Below are 7,991 nucleotides of genomic sequence, written 5' to 3'. Positions count from 1 at the left end.
AGTAGAAACTGACCTGGGCTTTCCTGGTGGCTCAGACAGTGAAGAATCTGCCTGCAACATGGGAGACCTGAGTTCGATACCTAGGTTGGGAAGATTCCCCTGGAGGAAGGCATGGCAACCCACTTTCTTACCTGGAGAATCCCATGGGCAGGGGAGCCTGGCGGGCTACAGTCCATGGGGTCACAAAGCGTAGGACACGAGTGAAGCAACTTAGCAGGCATGCACGCGCCTCATATAGATGAGGCCGTGGTGCTGTTCCTCAACATGATGGCACCTGGCCAAGGGTTCATCTGCATCATTAAGGACAAGGGCTCTTTCCATCTCAAGGACACAGCCAAGGCTCTGCTGAGGAGGCGCGACAGCCAGGCTGGCCCTGCCCTGGGCTGGAGAGACACCTGGGCCTTCGTGGGATGAAAAGGAGGTCCTATCCTTGGGGAGAAACATTCTGACTCACCTGCCCTCTCCTCCTGCGGGGGTTCAGTTCTGCTGAAGACAGAAGTGCCACTAAGCTCAGCTGAAGAGGCAGAGATGAAGATGTGCCACTGGGCAGACATGGAGCTGAAACGTCATGGCTGCTGCTTCTGCAGCAAAATCAAGGGCGACGGGAACATGTACAGCTGCAAGGACCCCACACCTTCCCAGTTCAGCCCTGACCCAGCCCCAGACAACAAGGTCCTCAACGCGCCTGTGGCTGTCGTTGCGGGGAACCGGCCCAGTTACCTGTACAGGATGCTGTGCTCTCTACCCTCAGCCCAGGGGTTGTCTTCCCAAATGATAACAGTTTTCATCGATGGCTACTATGAGGAACCGACTGCTGTGGTGGCTGCTGTTTGGTCCAAGGGGCATCCAGCACACTTCTGTCGGTGTCAAGAATACCCTTGTGTCTCAGCACAACGAGGCCAGCCTCACTGCCACTTTCAACCTGTTTCCGGAAGCCAGGTTTGCTGTGGTTCTGGAAGGAGGACCTGGACACTGCTGTGGATAGTTTCAGTTTCCTGAGCCAATCCATCCAGCTGCTAGAGGAGGACGACAGCTTGTACTGGATGTCTCCCTGGAATGACCAGGGCTGTGAGCACACAGCTGAGGACCCAGCACTGCTGTACCATATGGAGACCATGCCTAGGCTGGGCTGAGTGCTCAGAGATCCTTGTACAAGGAGAAGCTTGAGCCCCAGTGGTCCACACTGGAAAAGCTCTGGGCTTGGGATATGTGGATGCTGATGCTGGAAAAATGCCAAGGTACAGAGTGCAACATCCCTTATGTGTCCTGATCCTACCACTTGGGCATCATTGGCCTCAACATGAACAGCTGCTTCCATGAGGATTACTTCCGGAAGCACAATTCAACACAGTTCCAGGTGTCCAGCTCAGGAACATGGACAGTCTGAAGAAGCACACTTATGTAGTGGAAGTTCACAGGCTGCTCAATGAAGCCAAGGTTCTCGACCACAGCAAGAACCCTTGTGAAGACTCTTTTCCTGCCAGGCACAGAGGGCCACACCTACACGGCCTTTATCCGAATTGAGAAAGATGATGACTTCATCACCTGGACACAGCTTGTCAAGTGCCTCCATTATCTGGGACCTGGATGTGCATGGCAACCACTGGGGCCTATGGAGATTGTTTCAGAAAAAGAACCACTTCCTGGCGGTGGGTGTCCCTGCCTCTCCCTACTCAATGAAGAAGCCACCATCAGTCTTCTTGGAGCCACCCCCAAAGAGGTGGGAGCCCCAGGAGCTGCAGAACAGACATGAGAGCCCCTCCAGGAGCCTGCAGGGCTGGGTGCTGTATACCCCCAGGCAGGCTAGCCCTTCACCCAATCCTTTAGGATTTTGTAGACACTGGCAGGGGCTGGGGATGGTTTGTTTTTAACATAAGACTTAATTACTAACTCCCAGGGGAGGGTGTCCCTGCTCCAACACCTCTGTTCCTGAGTTGGAGGTCTATTTATTTGCTCCCTTGTCAGGAAAGGGCAGGAGAGTGCCTGGGAATCACTGGGATCCCTGGGTACTTGATCCTGCCTGCCCTTTGTAAACTCCCTCCTCCCAGGCCGGGCTCAGAATCTAACCTGTTTCCTGAGGGCCTTGGAAAGAGGCTGATGGAGTGTTACCCTGAGGGTGGGGCAGGCTCTTACTCAGGAAACTGCTGTGCCCAAACTATGGACAGGCCTAGCTGGGGCCCACTGGCTGATGCAGACTCACTCGGAGACCCTCAGACACAGAACCAGGCCTCTTCTCAGCCTCTTCTTTGTCCAGATTTCCAAAGCTGTATAAGGTGGTCATTGATTGAAAAAGAAGAAAAGCTCAAAAAAAAAACAAAAAAAAAAAAAAAAAAACTAAAAAACAAAGAAAGAAAGAAACAAGTGTTCTACAACTTTATTCAAAGTATTTTGACAGTTTCTTTAGTGGGAAAGAGTATTATGGATTAGATAAATATGGCCAGTTTTAATCAGTGTGTAAAATCACACTTATTTTTCATAATAGTATTTGGTCTTGTGAAAATCTCGTTCTTAAGTAATACATTCTGTTGATTAAGTCTTGGGAAAGAAAGATTTAAATGAGTCTGATGAGTCATTTCATTTATGATGGGCTCAGGGTACATTTTTATTTCTTGCCTCAGTATTTTTAAAGTAAAATTATAAGAGTAAGTTGTGAATTTCTCTTTAATTAGAAAACCTAGTTTTAAAGACGGAGAAGGCAATGGCACCCCACTCCAGGACTCTTGCCTGGAAAATCCCATGGATGGAGGAGCCTGGTGGGCTACAGTCCATGGGGTCGCTGAGAGTCGGACACGACTAAACGACTTCACTTTCACTTTTCACTCTTATGCATTGGAGAAGGAAATGGCAACCCACTCCAGTGTTCGTGCCTTGAGAATCCCAGGGACAGGGGAACCTGGTGGCTGCCGTCTATGGGGTCGCACAGAGTCGGACACGACTGAAGCGACTTAGCAGCAGCAGCAGCAGTTTTAAAGAAAGACATTGATTCTGATTTACTCTGTAAAATTGACAGCATACATTTTTTTTCTTGGAAATTAAAAGTGTCTCAAATATGCTATTTCATGTATTCATGCAACATTTGTTTTTTGAACACCTACTATTGCCAGGCACAGTACTAGGCACTGGGAATACAAAAGGAAACAAGACCCATTCCCTGCCCTCCAGAGCTGTGCAGTGTAAATGGAGTGGTGACAAGAACATGGCTCCTCACAGACAGTGTGAAAACGGTGCTTTCCTGGTGCTGGCCAGGGTGTGGACTGGGAGCAGAGCCCCACCAGCCTTGGGAGACCAGACACCTCTTGTGAAAGGAATCTGAGGCCTAAAGAGTGAGTACAAGTCGGCCAGTTGGTCAGAGAGTCTGCAGTGTGTGTGAGTATGCGCATGTGAAGGCCCAGAAATGAGAGAGAGGCTAGTGCTTGGGAAATGGAAGTGGGTTAACATGGCAAGAATTGAAAATGACAGGAAAAGGTTAAAATAAAAGAAAGAGGGAGGCTAGGACAGCCTCTGAGTGGGCGGCAAAGTTTTTTTTTTTTAATTATTTATTTACTTATTTACTTTCGGCTGTGCTGGGTCTTCATTGCTGATCGGGCTTTGTTTCTGGTTGCGGCGAGTGGGGGCTACGCCCTAGATGTGGTGCGTGAACTTCTCATTGCAGTGGCTTCTTTTGTTGCAGAGCCTGGGCTCTAGGGCATGTGGGCTTCAGTATTTGCTGTTCTCGGGTTCTGCAGCATAGGCTTAATAGTTGTGGCACACAGGCTTAGTTGCTCTGAGGCATGTGGGATCTTCCGGATCAGGGATTGCACCCGTATCTCCTGCACTGGCAGGTGGATTCTTTACCAGTGAGCCACCAGGGACGCGCCCCCGCCCCCCACACCAAGCTTATTAAAGTCGTGACTTCAAAAATGGCAATGGTATGCTTACATCTGCATTTTATGATGATTGTTCTGGTTGCAGTGAGAAAATGGATTGGTGGTGGCTAAGACAGAAGCGAGACCTGTCAGGCTGGGATGAGAGAGGTCCAGGGGACACACTGTGGTTACCTGAACTGGAGCTCAATAGGAAAGGTGACAGATTTGAACAATAATTTTCAATAGTGAAGGACAAGGAAGGCAGTCGTGCTGCAGTTCATGGGATCGCAGACTCTGACATGACCTAGTGACCGAACAACAACAAAATTCTTGAAACAAAAAGTTAAAGGTGTTCATGGAGCCATGAAAACTTTTAGTGGTCTGTGGTGAACAAGTTTTCAAATCTCTTGTTTAAGCCTAATTTTATATCTTAAGAATAGCCTTGAAAATAGCTTTCTCTAATTTTTATTCCTAAGGTCATCTGACATTAGCCTAAATAAGTAAACCTAACCTGTCGGCACCCCACTCCAGTACTCTTGCCTGGAAAATCCCATGGACGGAGGAGCCTGGTAGGCTGCAGTCCATGGGGTCACTAAGAGTCAGAGACCACTGAGTGACTTCACTTTCAGTTTTCACTTTCATGCATTGGAGGAGGAAATGGCAACCCACTCCAGTGTTCTTGCCAGGAGAATCTCAGGGACGGGGGAACCTGGTGGGCTGCCGTCTATGGGGTCGCACAGAGTCAGACCCAACTGAAGCAACTTAGCAGCAGCAGCAGCAACCTGTCCACAGGGTACAGAAACCTATCAAAGCTGCTTTGATCTCAACAGCGGATGTATGCAAGCAGCCAGTATTATCACCACAGGCACTTCTCTTGGCTCTCGGGAGCAGTCAGTGAACTTACCGGCTGCTATCCCGTTCATCAAGTTACCCACCCCCAACCCCTGGGGTGAAGGGATGAATGCAGGTTGCAGAACACACTCAGGAGTGGAAAGCTCAGAGAACCTCTTTCTTCCTGAGTCCGAACTACATTCCTCTGCCTTCACCTGGGGCAATAAGGGGCCACTCCTTGGAGGACAGGGTCTGATTTATAAACTGAGAAGGGCTGACAGGTATGTTAAAGAAAAGGCAAATGTTCAGCTGCACTTCTTTTTTTATCCAGCAGGTGGCAATGAGTAAGTGACAAAACTCCAAGGAGAAATATTGAGAGCCAAAGCCAGAAGGGCATTGAAATCTTTAAGAATCTTTAAAATTCGTAATTAAAGGCCAGTTTTTAAAATATTTAAATTTTGTTTAAATTGGCATAAAACAGAAGCCCCTCAAAAGGTTCTCAGGATTACAAACAATTGTGGCAGAAATGAGCATTTTAAATTTTTAATAAAAACATAATTCTAAACTCTGTGTCTTTTAATATAAAGAGATGTCTGACCAGTCCCAATGGTGAAACAGAATAGTCTGCAGATGACCTCAGGAGACCACTCTGGGTTGTCTGGACAACGAACCAGCTGTGACCAGCAGTCTCCCTATTTCTTCCAAATTCCCCTTTCCTTGGCACAGGTGACTTCCTCCCTCCCTGCAGGAGGGGTCACAGCTTCCCATGGACACCCAAGGAGTCCAGACACAAGCAGCTGGCTCTCAGATAATTCTTGACAGTTGACATCTACACAGTCTGATAGCAAGTGGTCTGTATGAACCCCACTGACAAGAATGTTTACAGCTTTGGTCTGGAAGAAAAGAGGATGTCCCTTCATCGGAATGCTCACTTATGACATGTCCCACAGAGCACCTTGCCCCTGTGTGACCTCTGTCTATACCTTCTCTTGCAGATTCTTGGTTGGTAAAGTTCCTACTTAAGCCTGTTCCTGTCTATGACGTTGTGAATTTGCCTGAGCTCTGTTGTACAACAACCTATAGTTTAAATTGCTTTCCAGATGATGAGCGTTCCTTATGCCTTCCATGGTCTCACCATTGTGACCTCTCCAGGGAGCAAAATGTATAGAGTGAGATAGCAATCTTCCTAGTTAAAATAAGCCAAGTAAAACCATGGTCTGTTTTCTAATGGACTGTCTTTAAAGCCCTTACAATGCACTGTTAGGGTTTGGAATGAGACAAGGAATGTATACTTTTCCTTTCTCTGTTGTTACTTTTGACAGTGTTGGTTTAATTGATTTGTAAAATTTATCCTGACAATTCTGCCCCACATGTCTGTGGAAACATCCAGTGTTCTGAACACCTCTTTTTCCTGTGTTTTTCTGTGATGGAGGTAGTGAGGCAGAGAAAAAGAAATCTTCCAATGTGAAATTAAGGCATGAAAGACGATCACACATACAACAACAAAGTCTCATGATTTCACAGTTCCTTGCAATATGTTTGTATGAACAAAATCTGTTATCTTTGGTCAACCCAATTAGTGACTGAAAAACAAAGACAGAGCAGCTCTCTAAGGTTAAATTATGGAAATCCCTTTTGCGCCAATTTGCAAAAATCACTGTTGTCTTGAATGTGATTAAGATATTGTGTTTGTGAGGGTTTGAGGGGTCAACTTATTTTTTGTTATACCATGTCACTAAATTCCATAAGTTGATGTTGATAATCTTCTTAACCTATAGAATTACAAAAACTCTTTAAAGTTATTTTTCTCACTCTCTAAAACCCACAATACTATAAGTTTAATTAATCACTCTTTCATAACAAGAAATTAGACTTTCAGACAGAGTGGTTATGGAAAACCCCAACATGGTTCCAAAGTTGAATAAAGATAATCTTGTATTTGGACTTTCCAGGTGGTACTAGTGGTAAAGAACCTACCTCTCAACACAGGAGACCTAAGAGACACAGGTTCAGATCCCTGGGTTGGGAAGATTCCTTGGAGGAGGGCATGGTAACCCACTCCAGAATTTTTGCCTGGAGAATCCCATGGACAAAGGAGCCTGGTAGGCTACATTCCTAAGGGTCTCAAAGGGTCGGACACAACTGAAGCAACTTAGCACGCATGCACAATCTTGTACTTAAATAAGAAAATATCTTGCCAATGAGAAAGATATGCTGTGCTTAGTTGTTCAGTCATGCCCAATTCTTTGCGATCCCATGAACTGTAGCCCACAAGGCTCCTCTGTCCATGGGGATTGTCCAGGCAGGAATACTGGAGTGGGTTGCCATGCCCTCCTCCAGGGGATCTTTCCAACCCAGGTCTCCTGCATTGCAGGCAGATTTCTTTATCATCTACATCACCAGGGAAGTCCAAGAATACTGGAGTAGGTAGCCTATCCCTTTTTTCTAGGGGAACTTCCCAACCCAAGACTCGAACCAGGGTCTCCTGCATTGTAGGTGGATTCTTTACCAGCTGACCTGCCCAGGAAGCCCAATGATAAAGATACTAAAATAAGTAAACTTATGATTTTTCAGTAATTTTAAGGAGTAAAGGGAATTCCCTCTGGTGGACTCTGTACTTCCATTGCAAATAGACTGGATTTGATTCCTGGTCAGGAAACTAAGATCCCACAAGCCACTGGGCATGGCCAAACAAAAAGAGAGAGAAGTAAGGTAACACCTACCCATTTGCACATGTCAAAGCAATGGTTTTATTTGTTGACATTATTTGACTTACAAATGGAAACATAATGTTTTATAACTTGCTTTTTAGGCTTAATATATCTTGGACATCTTTCCATGTCATTCTTTCAAAAGAATATGTAATATCCCAATACATGAATATCATTATTCATGTAACCAATTCCATATGTATAAATACTTTCAATTTTTCAACCTTTTGCTATTATGAACAATGCTGCAATAAAAATCCTGTACATATATCTTTTTATCCTTGAATGATTATTTGTATGAAATACATGAAATTAAAACATTCTTGCTCCTTGGAAGGAAAGCTATGACAAACCTAAACAGCATATTAAAAAGCAGAGGCTTCACTCTGCCAACAAAAGTTCATATAGTCAAAGCTTGGTTTTTCCAGTAGTCATGTACAGATGTGAGAGTTGCACGGTAAGAAGGCTGAATGCTGAAGAATTGACGCTTTCAAACTGTGGTGCTGGAGAAGACTCTTGAGAGTTCCTTGGATAGCAAGGAGATCAAACCAGTCAAACCTAAAGGAAATCAACCCTGAATATTCATTGGAAGGACTGATGCTAA

The 7,991-nt window shown here is 45.6% G+C and overlaps 1 pseudogene; it reads left to right on the top strand.

The window, feature by feature from the left end:
• The first annotated feature begins 219 nt into the window (after positions 1-219).
• LOC102400166 lies at positions 220-2,629 on the top strand (annotated as a pseudogene).
• Positions 2,630-7,991: the final 5,362 nt, after the last annotated feature.

This window comes from Bubalus bubalis, chromosome 12, assembly GCF_019923935.1.
Source record: "Bubalus bubalis isolate 160015118507 breed Murrah chromosome 12, NDDB_SH_1, whole genome shotgun sequence".
NCBI lineage: Eukaryota > Metazoa > Chordata > Mammalia > Artiodactyla > Bovidae > Bubalus > Bubalus bubalis.
This window is presented reverse-complemented; position numbering and strand designations above follow the sequence as displayed.